This window comes from Tachypleus tridentatus, chromosome 3, assembly GCF_004210375.1.
Source record: "Tachypleus tridentatus isolate NWPU-2018 chromosome 3, ASM421037v1, whole genome shotgun sequence".
Classification (NCBI taxonomy): Eukaryota; Metazoa; Arthropoda; class Merostomata; order Xiphosura; family Limulidae; genus Tachypleus; species Tachypleus tridentatus.
Genome location: NC_134827.1, coordinates 17,728,916 through 17,744,560, shown reverse-complemented (window position 1 = coordinate 17,744,560; position 15,645 = coordinate 17,728,916). Strand labels below are relative to the sequence as shown.

The following is a 15,645-nucleotide window of genomic DNA, read 5'->3' as shown; positions in this document are numbered from 1 at the left end:
AATTGTATGCATATACTGGCTATCTTCGTATTTCTTACAGAAACTTTACTTGCTACTAGGATATACATTGACACTTGACAGAGTATGAGAATAATGTTATGCTTTACCTTCAAGTCTAACAAATTAGTCCTAGTGCAGAATCTTATGATACAAGAAGTATTTATGTCAACGACTATTCAGTGACAAATGTTCAATTTGTACAGGGTTGCCCGTAAGTCCCTACCCATCCATATGTTATATTCAATTACGCATGTATTATAAATTTCTTTTTTTCAGAGAAATATGGCCGATGTAAGCCCAATTACACTTGAAAATGTCTCACAGAACATGACGTTGCATAATATTATGCATCGAGAATGAGGGACAACACACAGATACATAAGATATATGGATGGGTAGGGTCTTACGGGCCACCCTGCACAAAAATTAGTGATTTCTTTAGATACACTTGTTCCGTCCAAGAAAAGATAAACAGATACAGGATCAAACTTTTTCAAGCTTCTATGAAATAGCAGATGTATATAACCTTTACCTAAGCAGAATGGTTAGTATATGTTTACCATCTTTGGACATCTTGTTTATGAATGTCATAAACTACATATAGGAAACATGCACGGAAATTGTACAAAAAAAATAGTTGCACCTATTTTACTAAACACATATTCGTGTGATATCTTGCATAAATTAATGTGTATAAATACTATGTCAGAAGTTCAAGATCTCAACCGAATTTCACCAACAAAGAGTAATAATTTTAAACTTTGATTAGTGGAGCCAAATGTCACACATTAAATCCAGTTATATTTGATTTGGACAAGCATATGGCAGCACTAAATCGCGATTACTTAAGGTTGTGATGGCGAACCTATGGCACGCGTGTAGTGCCGCCTCTTGATACTTTAAACCCTAACGCTAATCCGTAATAAATAAATATATATAATGATTATCCTTATTGCAATATGCACCAGTAAATCATTTTTTTTTTCAACGCGGGAGCATCGAGAAATGTTCACAGGAGACGTCTCGCGCCCTCTTAGCGGTTGTGGGAACATGCAACATCGGATGACACATTTTGAATTCCTCGCAGACCCAGTGTACATATCATTATTTGAGTTTGTTTGTTTTAAATTTCGTCCAAAGCTACTCGAGGGCTATCTGTGCTAGCCGTCCCTAATTTAGCAGTGTAAGACTAGAGGGAAGGCAGCTAGTCATCACCACCCACCGCCAACTCTTGGACTACTCTTTTACCAACGAATAGTGGAATTGAACGTAACATTATAACGCCCCTACGGCTGAAAGGGCGAGCATGTTTGGCGCGACGGGGATGCGAACCCACGACCCTCAGATTACGAGTCGCACGCCTTAACACGCTTGGCCATGCCGGGCCCCAGTATTTGAGTTAAAATAAAAGAAAACTGTTGGTGTTCGCTTCGCTCTACTATATTTTTCTTCTGTTGTTTATGAGTGAATACTGGATGTTTAGTGATAATTACGATAAATATATGAATTATATTGTTAAAATTATGTTATTAGGGTGGCATGCGTATATTTTGATCATTTATTTAATTATAGATTTATTTTTATATCAATGGCATAAATTTTCACCTGCTCTTGTATTATGATGAGTTAAATTATCGTATTTAAGTAAATTGATGAGATATTTTAAAATTGTATTTACCCTTTTCAGCTTATCAGAATGTCAACTCAATCAGCAAAGAAACAAAAACGTTCAAATGGAAGGAGCAGCAGCAGAGATTTTCAAAAATCGTGAACTGAAAAATTTGTCGTGGTCTAAAATGGTGATAAAGCAGTATGCATTTTATGTTTTGAAAAATTGGTGAGCAAGATTTTCTCTGTAAAGTAAAATTATGAAACTGTTCATAAATAGCTTTGTGATAAGAGTGAGCAAGAGCAAAAAGAACACATTTCTCAAGAAGTTAGCAACAACAACGTGCAGTCAAATGTATTATGAAATTTGTTTCTGGTAGTTTCATTGTAGTTGCTGCTAGTTTTAAGATTTCAAAGATTATTGTTCAACCATTTAATGTTGGGGAGTATATTAAAGAATCATGTCTAGAATGTGTTCCTTTCCTTTTCGACGCTTTTCCAGAAAAAAACAAAATTATTCAGCGTATGAAGGAATTGCCAGTGAGTAGAAACACTTTAAAAGATAGAATGTTAAAGATGGAAATAAACAGCAGAAGAGCTGACAAAAGATATTGGCTCATGTAAATTCCTCTCCATTTGTTCTGATGAGAGCACTGACGTTACATCATCAGCCAGGCTAGCCATCATTACTCGATTTTGTAGAGACGATGAAATCTGAAGAACTGGTTAACTTGATAACGTTACCTGAACGTAACATAAGGGCTAAAATATATAAAGCAGTAATAAACGAATTATCCAATCGACAGGTTGACTTTTCAGAAATAGTTTCCGTGACAATTGATGGTGCACCCAACGTGATTGGTAAAGAAGCAAGTTTTGTAAATCTGTTTACAAAATATATTGGACATCCACTGGTAGGCTTTCATTGTATTATACATGAGAAAGCTTTGTGTGCAAAAGTTGGGCTTAAGGAGCTTGAAAAGGAGATGGAAATTGTGACCAAGACAGTTAATTTTATTTCTGCGCATGCTTCGAAAAAAGAAGACAATTTCAGAATTTACTTAGTTCGTTGACTAAGTAGGGGTTCTGTCCTTGAATGACTTGCTGAATGTTTGGATGAAATTCGTCCGTTTTTGACAAATGAACAATTTTCTTGTCAAGAATTATTTGATGTGGTGTGGATTTGTAGATTGATGGGTTTTTTACAGATTTCGATTCACATATAAATTACCTGAACACCAAATTGCAGGGATCTGGCAAAACACTTGATCTTATGTTTGATAGCATATAAGTTTTTGAAATCAAACTGAAATTTTTTAACGTGATGTTCACAATGATACTTTTAAATATTCTCCAAACCTGTAAAGACACATGACAGATCTTGAAATTTATGAGAAAATATAAATTCGGAGCTTGCAAATGCAACTTTTAAGCATCATTAATTGCATTTTTGAACAATTTTCTTTAAGGTTTAATAAGTTCAGGTTATTTGAAGAAACTGCAAAATTAACAAAGTATGCAGGCAATGTAACGTTAGAAAAACTGAATTTGGAAATGTTGCAATGGATTGACTTGGATAACTTTGAGAAGCAACTGGTTGGTTTACAAAGCAGTTCAAATTGTAAACAAAAATTTGTCAATGTAAGAGCTGAACTAGAAAATATTGAAAGAGATCGGTAATTGATTGTAATAAGTAATAACGCAGACAATTGCCGAAAATGAGCTTCTAAAAATTTGGAATTCTATTCCTGAAACTTTTGACTGTCTGAAAAAATGTCGTAGTGGCAGTATTAACAGTATTTTAATCAACATATTTATGCGAGTCATTATTTTTAGTAATGAACTTTGTAAATTGTAATTATAGGAAAAGAGTTGCTGATGAAACTAGTGCTGCATGCATAACTCTCAAAACAACCAAATACAAGCCTAATGTAAGATATCTGTCATTGTTAGTAGAGCAGCAAAAGTCTTACTAAGAGTAAAATATGCTTATTTTCCTTTCCTTAATTTTTAATTTTTATGTTACATAATATGAACCAAAGCTTATCATTTCACAAAATTCTTTCTGTTAATAGTAAAAGAAAGAATAAACATAAATAAGCAAGAGGACTCCTTTTTCCTTAAAAAAGTCCATTATTATTGTTAATAACTCATTAATTTATTCCTTGTAAATTACTATAGTTATTAATAACATGTAACTCCTGAAGCTGTTTCATTTAAAATAATTCAGAATAATTATAAGTGATAATCTGCTGTTAAAATTACTATGGGCACGCGATAGAATATTTTAGAAGATTATATCTAATTTTGACACACAATATCAAAAAGATTCACCATCTTTGGCTTAAGGCGAGTACAAGAACAAAGACAACTATAAATGAGAAGTAGACTCAAGAGTTCATCTAAACTTTTTGCCAGATACTTATCACAGCAATCCAACAGACTACTTCTGTAAGTCATCTTCAGACAGTTACAGTTTGGTAATATCTGTCATCTGTTCATAGTGAAATGCAATAAATATTTTTCTGGTTTGCAAAAGCATTTTCTGGCAACTTTTAACCGGACTACCATTCAACTACAACTTACATACCAGGACTAGAACGTTTCATTCTACAACTACCTTGCATATCAACATGTTATTGAAAACACAAAACTTCACCTATCATGAAAGACTTACACTCACAGTGGAATATTCAGTTTCTCAAGGTCTCCATGACTTGTTCTGATTAACTGCAATTGCTTATGTTTATCCATCGCTTTTCGAGCCTTTAAATGGTAACGTATGATGCTTTGCATTGCATTAAACTGTACATTTGCCTGCCATGCAATAGTCTGTACAATTGCTTTGTCATGACTACAACAACGGAAGAAGTGTTGTGCCTCTGATGCTTAAGTAGTCTTTCAAACAAAAATCACTACTTGTTCTGTATTTATTGCTACGTTACTGTATATTGTGAAAGGATGTCAACAGCAATGCCCTTCAATAGTAGCTCAGGTAATATCTAGAGGTTATAGCCTCACTTAAAATGGAATGGGAATTATAACGTAGCGCCAGCCATTATGGCTAAATACAATGCTTTTAGGATACAGTTGTATCCTAAATCATCTATGATTTGTTTCATAGATTTGACCCTAAGAAGAAATAAAAGTGATTCAATGATATTTTGCAGTTTCCCTCAAGACAATAGTAAATTGATAAACAATGATATTTAACGTTTAATAAAGGGTTTTTATTTTGGGGAACATAATACAAGTTTTGACAAAACACTGATCTATCTTCTTCCAATCCTCGTCACACTTTAGGATCTGGCTAAATGAGGCGTTTCTTGCTATCTGAGGAACAATGCATTAAACAACCTGGAACAGGATCTTAAAAGTAAGGAGTTTAAGAGAATCTTGTAACACAATATATCGTACCGTTCAACAACTTATAATATAATAACCATGTATGGATGCTGTACCAAGGTACTGTGTGAGTGTTCATTAAATATTACAGTATTATGATGGCATGCACTGGTCGAATCTATGGAGCAAATCATTGGTAACTGTGTCACAGTTGTTAAATTGCTCTCAAAGTGCTTTAAGTAAATTAATAACAACAGGAATGTTTTAATTCAAAAACAAACATTTCACCACCTGTCTCTGAATTCATCCATCTATGCAACAATTTGTTTGAAAAGCTTGAAGAAATGGTTCAAATTTTCTTTTTCTATCCATAAACGCTGGCAGATTTACCTGTTTCAAATCACCCTTATTGTAGCTATTATTGATTATTCTGATAGTAACCTGCTACCAACTTCTTTTTTCACCATAGGTCTAAGAATTTGTGTGCATTTAAAAGTGACTCTCATATTTTCCGACAAACCCTGAGATGTGTTTCTCCTGAAATGCAATATTCTCGGACTAAGTCCAAAGTCGGATGACTTGGAGCATGGTAGCATACGCCATCCTAATTTCATAACATGCCATATAACACTCCCACGGTATCCTGGTCCCTTGCTAATACAGCAGTAAGTCTTCGGATTTACAACGCTAAAATCAGGGGTTCGATTTCCCTCGGTGGACTCAGCAGGTAGCCAGATGTGGCTTTACCATAAGAAAACACACACAGGGTTTATTTATGTTAGAAAGTAATACTAAGCCTTTTACAAGTTAATATGAATGTGAAGTTTACTTTCCTTGAACATAGATAATGATATTTATTGTTAAAGTAGATAATCTAAGAATATAGGATAGCACAATAGGATTTTAATCTAATTTAACAGATATACAAGTCCAATAAATATACAGTTTCAGATAAGCATTTTTAAATTTTTATGTAAATATTATGAACAGGATATGTACTGGTCATAAAATTGTGTTGATTATTGGGTTCAGATAAAGGTTACTCGTAATTTTAAATCACCCCAATGTATTTGTCAAACAACTGTGTTGATTACTGTGTTCAGACAAAAGTTACACTTAATTATTATCTAAGACTTATCTTTGTTTTACCCTGTTTTTGTGCTATGCCCTTCTGGAGTGAAATAATACTCATTTCAAAGGGTATCGGGCCCAGCATGGCCAAGCGTGTTAAGGCGTGCGACTCGTAATCTGAGGGTCGCGGGTTCGCATCCCCGTCGCACCAAACATGCTCGCCCTTTCAGCCGTGACGGTGTTATAATGTGACGGTCAATCCCACTATTCGTTGGTAAAAGAGTAGCCCAAGAGTTGGCGGTGGGTGGTGATGACCAGCTGCCTTCCCTATAGTCTTACACTACTAAATTAGGGACGGCTAGCACAGATAGCTCTCGAGTAGCTTTGTGCGAAATTCAAGACAAACAAACAAACAAACAAACAAAACAATCAAATAGTATCACAGAAATATGCAGAACTAACTATGAGTTGCGAATTATTGCCTTTGAGTATATATAATTCGAATGATCACTGATTAAATTAATCTAAGACTGCGAAACACCACACTTGGATTTTGATTCAGGGGCGTAGCCAAGGGTGGGGGGTTTCGGGTTTAACCCCCCATCATGGACCCAAACTTTTTAGACAAGTTCAGTTGCCACCTGTGAAGTTTCATAAAGATCCGTGATTGCATGGCAGATAATTTCACACAAAACAAATGGTCAAATGCAAATTTCTGATTGAACACTCTTTTAATACAGCAAGTTTTGTCAGAACTAGAGAAATACAATCGAAGATCTATGAAAGGCTCAAACGCCTGTTTGCTCTTGCCAAGACATCTACAACACAGTTTGGTTCGACTTTAACATTACGGTGAATGTATAATGAGGCCAAGCCATTCAATCGATCTTCAATGGTGGTATTTCTCAAATACGTTTTGAGTCTACTGAGAATTGGAAACGAACGCTCAACTAAGCTCGTTGACACAGGCAGCATGGCAAATACTTTCAACAGTCTAGAAATGACTGGGAACATTTCTGCATTGCACATTGCATATGCATCTATGACATTTTTTGGTCTGTTGTTCGCAAGTGATTTGTACCAAACCCTAAGTTCACCTATTGCAGCTAGTGAAATGCTGTCAATGTCAGCCTTGTATATATTGACCAACTCTTTAATTTGGTCACATTGTTGTGCTGTAGGTTCTGACCGTTCTGTGGTAGATCCTGATGATAGTAGATACATGAAGTTTGTAAGGAGAGTTTTGTGACTAGACATACGGTCACATATTTGTGAAAGAAAGTGATCAACAAATGGTACAAATACAACAATACGAAAGTACTCCTCAGGGCTAGTGATTGTGGGTTAGCACAGTACGTCTGTCATTTAGCCTGCCTTGGCATTATGATGTCAATTTGAAGCTCACTACACAGAGTTTGAACCTCACAGAAAATGTTGTCAAATTCATTCACAGTATTATTTCTGGGTGAACGGATTAAATCTTCCACTATTTCTGCGTGATGCATCGCAGCACCTAAATCAATGTTCTGTTGCTGCAGTAAGTTGCACAGAGGTAAACTAAAGGAAAACAATTTAGCAATGGTAAGTAGAGTGATGATGAATTCTGGCTGTGTTATAGAACACAACAACTGATTGGCTTGCGTGGCAGAATCTCTGTTTTGCCAACCTGATATGGTCTCAAGGGCATCTGCAACTGCATGGATTAATTCTACAAAGACAATGACTGAGTCATGCCTCTCAACCGACTTGGTATGGCAGAGACCTTTCAAACTCTTTTTTTTCGATTCAGGTGCTTTATTCTCCACCGAAAGAGCCAAAACGTGCTTTCGTTTGGGTGTATTGAGAATGTTTTCAATGCTAGAAATTACTCCCATGCAATTTCGCACAGGAACTTCTTTACAAGCATCAGAAATTGCCAAGTGTACATTGGGTGCAAGTGGGAATTTATCAGTTATGTGTCTCTGGACACCATTGAATTTCCCATTCATCGAGGCACCACCGTCGTACCCTTGTTCTCGCAGGTAAGCCATGTGAATACCATATTTTGTCAGATAGGTTATGATAACATCAGCCAAGTTTCTGCCTGTCACATCATAAACAGGTATAAATTGCAAAACATCTTCTCTCATTGCAACAGAGTTGTCATTGGCATGCAAATATCTAACACACACCGAAAACTGTTCAATGCCTGAAATATCTGCTGTTTCATCAGCTAATATTGAGAAACACTTTGCAGCATTAACCCTGTTGACCAAAGCATCAAGAACATGAATATTACAGGCATTGTTGATTTCATTTTGAATATGAGGACTCAGATACGTAGCATTCCTCTTTGTACTCTTAAGGCTTGCTGAAAGCTTGACATCACCCTTTGCCCTGTAGCGCAAAATTGTCCAAAAATTCCCATCATTATTGATGGGCTCCTCATCAGTTTTACCAACAAACATTGGACCAGAATCATATCTTCCCCTCAAAGCTAAACCCTGTCTCCCACACAGCAATACAGTATCAATAATAAGCATTAAATATTGCCGGTTCTGTTCAATTTCTTGCTTGTAAGTTGCATCAAGTTGTAAGTGCACAGATGAACTTGTGTTTACCACCTGTAGAAAATTGTTAGCTTTTTTTTTGCTGTCGTGGTGGTACTGTTTCAATTCATGTGCCTTGAAGTCTTCAACAGCTTTCTTCCAGTTTGTGCATTGAAATTTCACTAGTTGTCCTAATTTCTGGCTTCCAACACCAGCACCATCAGGAGAAAAAAGACAGCAGTACTTGCAGAAAGCACCCTTTGCATGTTGACTGTTGAGTAGCCATCTCCACTGTGAAAGCCAACGATGCTAAAAACGCAGCTTTCTTGGACTACATTGGGGAAAACATAATCACTCCCTGGCTCCCAGGCATTCTCAAGAAGGCATTTTTTTGGTTTCAGCGTTTACCTAAAAGAGACAGTTATTTTGCACATATGAAAGTTTGTTATGAGAGTGCAATAACCTCGAAGAGCAGGCCTAACATCCTATGGCTGTAGGCCTACAATCACTAGCAGCAATTAATATTCAGTCTAAAACTCATCAGAGTGTTTGCATGATTTTTAATACAAAATTAATTTTATGAGTAGTCGACTTACCTGTTTACCAATGCTGACATCATCAGAAATGTAATTTCCAATGTCCCAGATTGGACCTGAGGTGGTAGTGGCAGCACTGGTAGAAGGCCACGGTGATGATTCCGACAATTCAGTTGACAATTCTGATTCAACCTGGTTGGCTGCAGCAGATTGATCAGGTTCAGCCTCATGAACGGGTTTAAAGAACCCATGCAGTGTCTTTTACTTTTTCAGGCTTGACATAGTGAATGATTGTTTATCGCAACTTCTGTTTGTCAATGGTACTAGGTTAGTGCTATGGTGCTGCCAGCCTGCCACGGTGCCACCCACTGTTTATTTGGGAAGCTAATTCTTGAAATTCAGGGAATCTGAACATACACTGTTCATGATATTTGAGTACAGATTATAGACACTATACATATATTTTGCACTCTCCTGAGTGACTCTATATTTTATATGTTGATGATAGGACTGTAGGCCTACTTTGCTGGGCCTGATAACTTTGAAAGTTATATATTATATATGTAGGCCTATATATTTATTTATGATTAAAAAATAAGAGAAACACCTCAGTGTGCCATTCTGAAATTTGCCAAAAAGGTGGTCTCAGAATGCATAATTCAAGCTTTTCTTTTATGTTTTTTATTAAAAAATGTCCCGGGGGGCATGCCCCCGGACCCCCTTAGCATGGCTTCGCACCTGCGGCGCTTGCATCAAGCACTCAAACTACCCCTCCCCAATGGTCATTTCTGGATACGCCCCTGTTTTGATTGAATAATTTTAATGAACGATATCGTTGTGTAATTGTACAAATTAATGTCTTAATCTTTTACAATTTTCAATTTTATTAGAATTCTTGATCTGTCTTCATTTTCTACAGGCATTTTTTTGACCTGCTTCAACAGTCACAAAAATCATAACAAAGAATACTGAAGTTGTTCAGTATTAGTAAAAGTATCGTATATTCAGGTAAAATTGAGATAAACTTTATGAAATTTGATGATCCCTCATAATGATAAGAAATTTAGTCAGAACATTAATTATAAAGTAATGTAAAATTTCTTAGTGATGTTAAATGAAATAATGAAACTGGACACAAAGTGAAGTGTGAAATGTTCAATTTTCTTATTAAAACGCAAACATAGTCTGTGTGCTTCTTTTACGTATCTTGATTCTGTCTGTTTTACTAAATCTTCTCAAACTGCTTGTCATTAAAGGTTTTATTCCATATTGTTTAAATCAAACATTTCGTAAATTACAAGAAATGTTGTGTTTAATCAGCGTGGCTAATGCTACCCATTCTCATTCTAACATAAGTGAATCTATGACTTCTAGATATCACTTGCACTACCATGAAGAACACTGCTTTTGACATCTTTGTATAGCATGCAATATTACAGAAATAAATGCCATAGGCAGAACAATTATTATGAAGGTAAGAATATCAAAGGAATTAGAGCAACTAGAATAAAATCAACATGATACATTTCTTGATCACATTTTACTTGAAACCTGCAGGTATACAAAACAAATAATAAATTCCGAATAAATACTATAATAATACAAAGGTTTGTTTACTTGTTTTTGAATTTCGCACAAAGCTACTCGAGTACTATCTGTGCCAGCCGTCCCTAATTTAGCAGTGTAAGAGTAGAGGGAAGGCAACTAGTCATCACCACCCACCGCCAACTCTTGGGCTACTCTTTTACGAACGAATAGTGGGATTGACCGTCACATTATAACGCTCCCACGTCTGAAAGGGCGAGCATGTTTGGCACGACGGGGATGCAACCCCGCGACCCTTAGATTACGAGTCGCACGCCTTAATACGCATGGCCATGCTGGGCCATAATATTACAAAAAGACAGAAATGTTTGGCATATTCATATATTATACCCTGTGTAACTTTATACTTGGCCATTTGATAAATAGTCATTTTTATTATTTAAAGCGAAATGTATGAGAATGTATGGGAGACTAATTCAAAAGTGGTTCAAGTTATTCATTTTGTTATCATCCCTTTGTGATTTTTAAAGTTCATCAACCACTTCAGCAATGAATATTCTACTCAAACAATTAGCATTATAACCTACAAGTAGTACTGAAGGTATCTTACAATCACCACAACTACAAACAGTTCTTGTTTCATGGTGCAATATCTGAGTTAGGAGCTATAAAAATATAACAAGTGCATGCTGTTACTTGTTCAATTATATCCTACAACTGCAATAACATCGGTCAAATTCTTCTGCCATTGGTGTTGATGTCAAGCAGAAATTCACGATAATTTATTGGATATGCCAGTTCAAGAACTTTACTACAAAATTAAGGGACTGATATCTTTGCTTGCATTCCTCACTCCGTTTGAAAAGTGTTTTCATCTTAGTAAGATGCGAGAATGAATGGTAATCATGGAAATATTAACGACAACCCACCGATAATACGATTAATAGCCAAGGAAATTTAAGACTTCTGATCTGGTCACTGGTTGAGACCAACGATTTCTTTCATGGTGACAGTGTGACTAAGATATTACAATTCTGTGCACATCTTTCTGGTCTCAACCTCAAACCTGCCTTTTTATCCATCTGAATACTCTTTTCAAGCCCTCTGCCATAAACTCAATGTACGATTAAACACCATAACGTCATCGACGTAGATCAGACACTTCACTCACTATAGTTTCTCTAGTGTGTACTCCATTAGCCTCTCAAAAATGGTGTGTAGGTTGTACAAGTAAAATTGCTCCATTCGAAACTCACACAAGCCATCCTTTGTGTTGACAGAAATCTTAGCTTTGATCCAATAATCTGAGTTGACTTGGCAATGTCCCAATAGAAAATCCAACTCATTTATAATGAAGGACACATTCATTTATCAAACCCTGAGAAGTTACAATTGTATCTTAAACAGCCATATGGTATGACAAAGTCCATTCATATAACATCTAAACACCTTTGGTGTCATAGCAACACTATTCACTACCTGCTGTTAGATTTATTGTATATGTTGTACTGTCAATCGAAATTAATAGTTTAATCTACCTTTCTATTCGGCAATGTTTGAGTATTTCACTCAAAGATGATTTAACATTTCTCATGCAAAGCAAACACTTTGTTTCTCCTTTCCGAGTTAATGCCCTAGTGGAATTATAAGTGACATAGATTGTAGTATATAAATCATGGGAGTACTTAGATAATTGTGCCTATTCAGTAGATGAAAGTGTGGTTGTGTCTCATTGTTAGGGCATTTTGATGGTTGGTTGATACTCAGCTGGATTCGAACCTGGAATGATACGAATGAAAGGGTAGGAAGTAGGAGGCTACAGCTACAGGCTTCTTCCTCTGTTGTGACAAGCTCAGAGGCTTGCCATTTCACCTGGTAGTTGAATAATGGTAGTTGACAGACATCATTCACCAACAGCACCTCAATCTCTTTTCAATGTTCTCTGGCATCTTTGATCATAGTTTCAGTTTGATTACTCTGGTTTTCATAATTCTGGGGGTTTTATACAGTCTGCTCTACCTTATGTTAGACTTACGATGACAATGATCCTCATTCATTCGAGTTTCTCTTACATTGAGATTGATCTTCAGGAGAAGTATGGATAGCTCTGCCGAGTACACTAGATATTTGTGGCTTCCTGCATCACCAGTTTTAGGAAGAAAGACATCATGAATTTTTGCAACATTTCATAAGCTTTACATATAGGAAAGGACATTACACCTGACAAACTGTTGCAGACAGCATTTTCCCTCAATGTCTAACTCTTTTTTTAGGTTGGAAATCCTTTTAGTTGTGGAAAATGCCAGTTTTTCTAACAATGAAGCCTTTTAAAACTTATATCATGCAAGAGTAGAAGCAAAGGGCAGTAAATGTTTCAATAGATATAGCAAACTCAATAAAATGATATCCTGTGGTTACAGTATCAAACTTACTTCCTTATTATCTACTCTGTGGTATAGTGAGGCAAACCTCGATTAATCCTCAAACAATAGGATATGGCCACTTAATAACAGGAGATTTGGTCAATTATGCAATATAACACAAAATCTTTGAAAAACTGGGCACAAATTGAAATATAAAATGTGCAATCTTTATTAAAACAGTTAACACAAACATAATCTGGACGCTTGCTTTATGGTATGACATACTGATATTTGTGCAGAAGTTTTTCAAACTGCTTACTCTAAAAGATCCTGTTCTGGATTGAGTAAATCAAATATTCGTTAGTTTGCAAAAAATGTTGTATTCAGCCAGTATGGCCAGTGCTTCTAACGTTATTGGTTATTCTCATTTCTACATAAGTGAAGCCATAATTATTAACTTCGTGGAACCACCTGAACTACCACGAAAGGACATCCTTGCACCTTATGCAGCAGCATCTTCCATGGTAAACAAGTATTATTCATGCGAGGATAACAAAGTCAGCTAGAATGAAATCACATTTACAATTTTTCTGACTACGAGTTATGTGGAATGTGAGTAAATAAGGTAAAAATTAATAAATTTAGAATAAATAGTATAATGTTGCAATAATATAGAAATGTATGGTATATTCACATACCATAAAAGACTACAGTAAACTATAGTGTGAATTTTGTTGGCCCGGCATGGCCTAGCGCGTAAGGCGTGCGACTCGTAATCCGAGGGTTGCGGGTTCGCGCCCGCGTCGCGCTAAACATGCTCGCCCTCCCAGCCGTGGGGGTGTATAATGTGACGTTGGTAAAGAGTAGCCCAAGAGTTGGCAGTGGGTGGTGATGACTAGCTGCCTCCCCTCTAGTCTTACACTGCTAAATTAGGGACGGCTAGCACAGATAGCCCTCGAGTAGCTTTGTGCGAAATTCCCAAACAAACAGAATTTTGTTAACAACAATTTTTTGTTTTATTCTTTAATTTGAGTTTGCTGATTTTGCATTTTTTGTTAATTTTATTCTCTGTTTATTTCCAAAAATAGCACTAAATAATCTAAATCACATCCACTTTCAAAAATATATAAAGTTTTAATTTTTCACTAATCCTGCTAGGTTTATTTTAATTGCTGTTTTTGACTTAATACGGTATTTGTTTCACAAACTAATTATTTTTTACTAAGCTATACGCGTGTACAATAAATAAAACTTTTTGAGTTACGATAAATCATCTAAAGTATCTTCAAAGTTTGTGCATAATAAACTTTTTTTTCTAATTAAGAACAATAATATTTGTCATAAACAATTATTTTAAATTAATTTACTACATTTTTCATACAAATTGAACAAGATGGACAGGTGGCGGAAAGAGTTTGTTTGATGGTGACACCGCGTGAGAGAAATGAGGACGTGAAGGCAGGCGGTAAGAGGAATTGTAATATTCGTTTATTTGAATCTGTAATTTAAAATGTAAGATATTCATCGTTATTTGAGTTATATATCAAGTGTAATGTTTGTTGTGCAATAATTTAAATGCAACGGCTGAAACGTCTTTGTATTTGATGCCAACACAATGCATCGATTAGATCATGCAGTTTCTGTAGTGGCAAACTTGCACCCATTTTTCATACTCTTCAAGTGTAATTGGGTTAACTACGTTACTGTTTGTCAGTTGTAGTTTACCATCTTTGTCAATGAATCTTTCTAAGTGAGTTACACTGATTTGAAATTAATGGCAATAATAAATTACTTTTCTACGTGTGATGTCACAGAAATTGAATATTTTTTGTTACTTTTCACTTGTTTATTGGACGTGGTTTAAGTTCAAATGAGTTTTATTTAAATTAAAATTAAAGCTTAATGTTTAAAAGTATTAGTTATCATTTAATTCTATTACCATAATTAATCCAATATTTAATATATGTGTAAAATAAAATTAATTTTTGCTTCTTTAGCAGTTTAAGCTAGGCACATTATTCTATATCTCCATGAAATTTAATCTCCTCTGAAAAGTTTAATGGGTTTTACTGGTGGAAAATTGAGAGTATAAAGTTTTTTTTACTTAAAGTTTAATTTTTATAAACTTGATAATCTACATTTCAAACTTAACTCATTTTAAAACTTAAGTATTTGATGGAAAAGTTTAAAGTATTGAATTATCATATTAAATTTCTGACTGTTTTAACAGGTGTATAACTTTTAGGTTAAGTGTTAAGTCATCGTGGAAGACTTATCAATTCAAATCTTTCAAAATACTTTCTTACAAAGGAAACTTTACTGAATAGAAATATTTTTATATTCTTCAGAATACATTCAAATACTTAAATCATAGAAATTGTTAAAATCCATGAGGTATATTTCACATTTCAAAGTAGAAAAGTGGAAATCAGATTCAAAGAACACAAAAAGTCACCTTCACATGTTTTTGAACACCTCAAATCAAATAAACACAACATAGCTATAAGAAACACCCAAATAATAAATAAACAAACAATCATAAACAAATGCAAAAATAAAGAATCCTTACTTATACAACAAATCAATCTCAAAATAAACCAGTACAAAGGAACACCTTTATACCAATATTAATAAATATATCCAACATAT

The 15,645-nt window shown here is 35.2% G+C and overlaps 1 protein-coding gene across 5 annotated transcripts in view; it reads left to right on the top strand.

Moving 5' to 3' along the window:
* Positions 1-14,353: 14,353 nt before the first annotated feature.
* Positions 14,354-15,645, top strand: part of LOC143246457 (tubulin monoglutamylase TTLL4-like) — a 60,869-nt gene continuing 59,577 nt past the window's right edge. For 3 of the 5 annotated variants that reach the window (XM_076493192.1, XM_076493193.1, XM_076493188.1), the window contains exon 1: positions 14,398-14,461. The gene's annotated coding sequence lies outside the window, so the exon portion shown is untranslated. Of the gene's footprint in view, positions 14,462-15,645 lie in introns of all 5 variants that reach the window. The other 2 variants (XM_076493191.1, XM_076493189.1) reach the window with 1 other exon arrangement.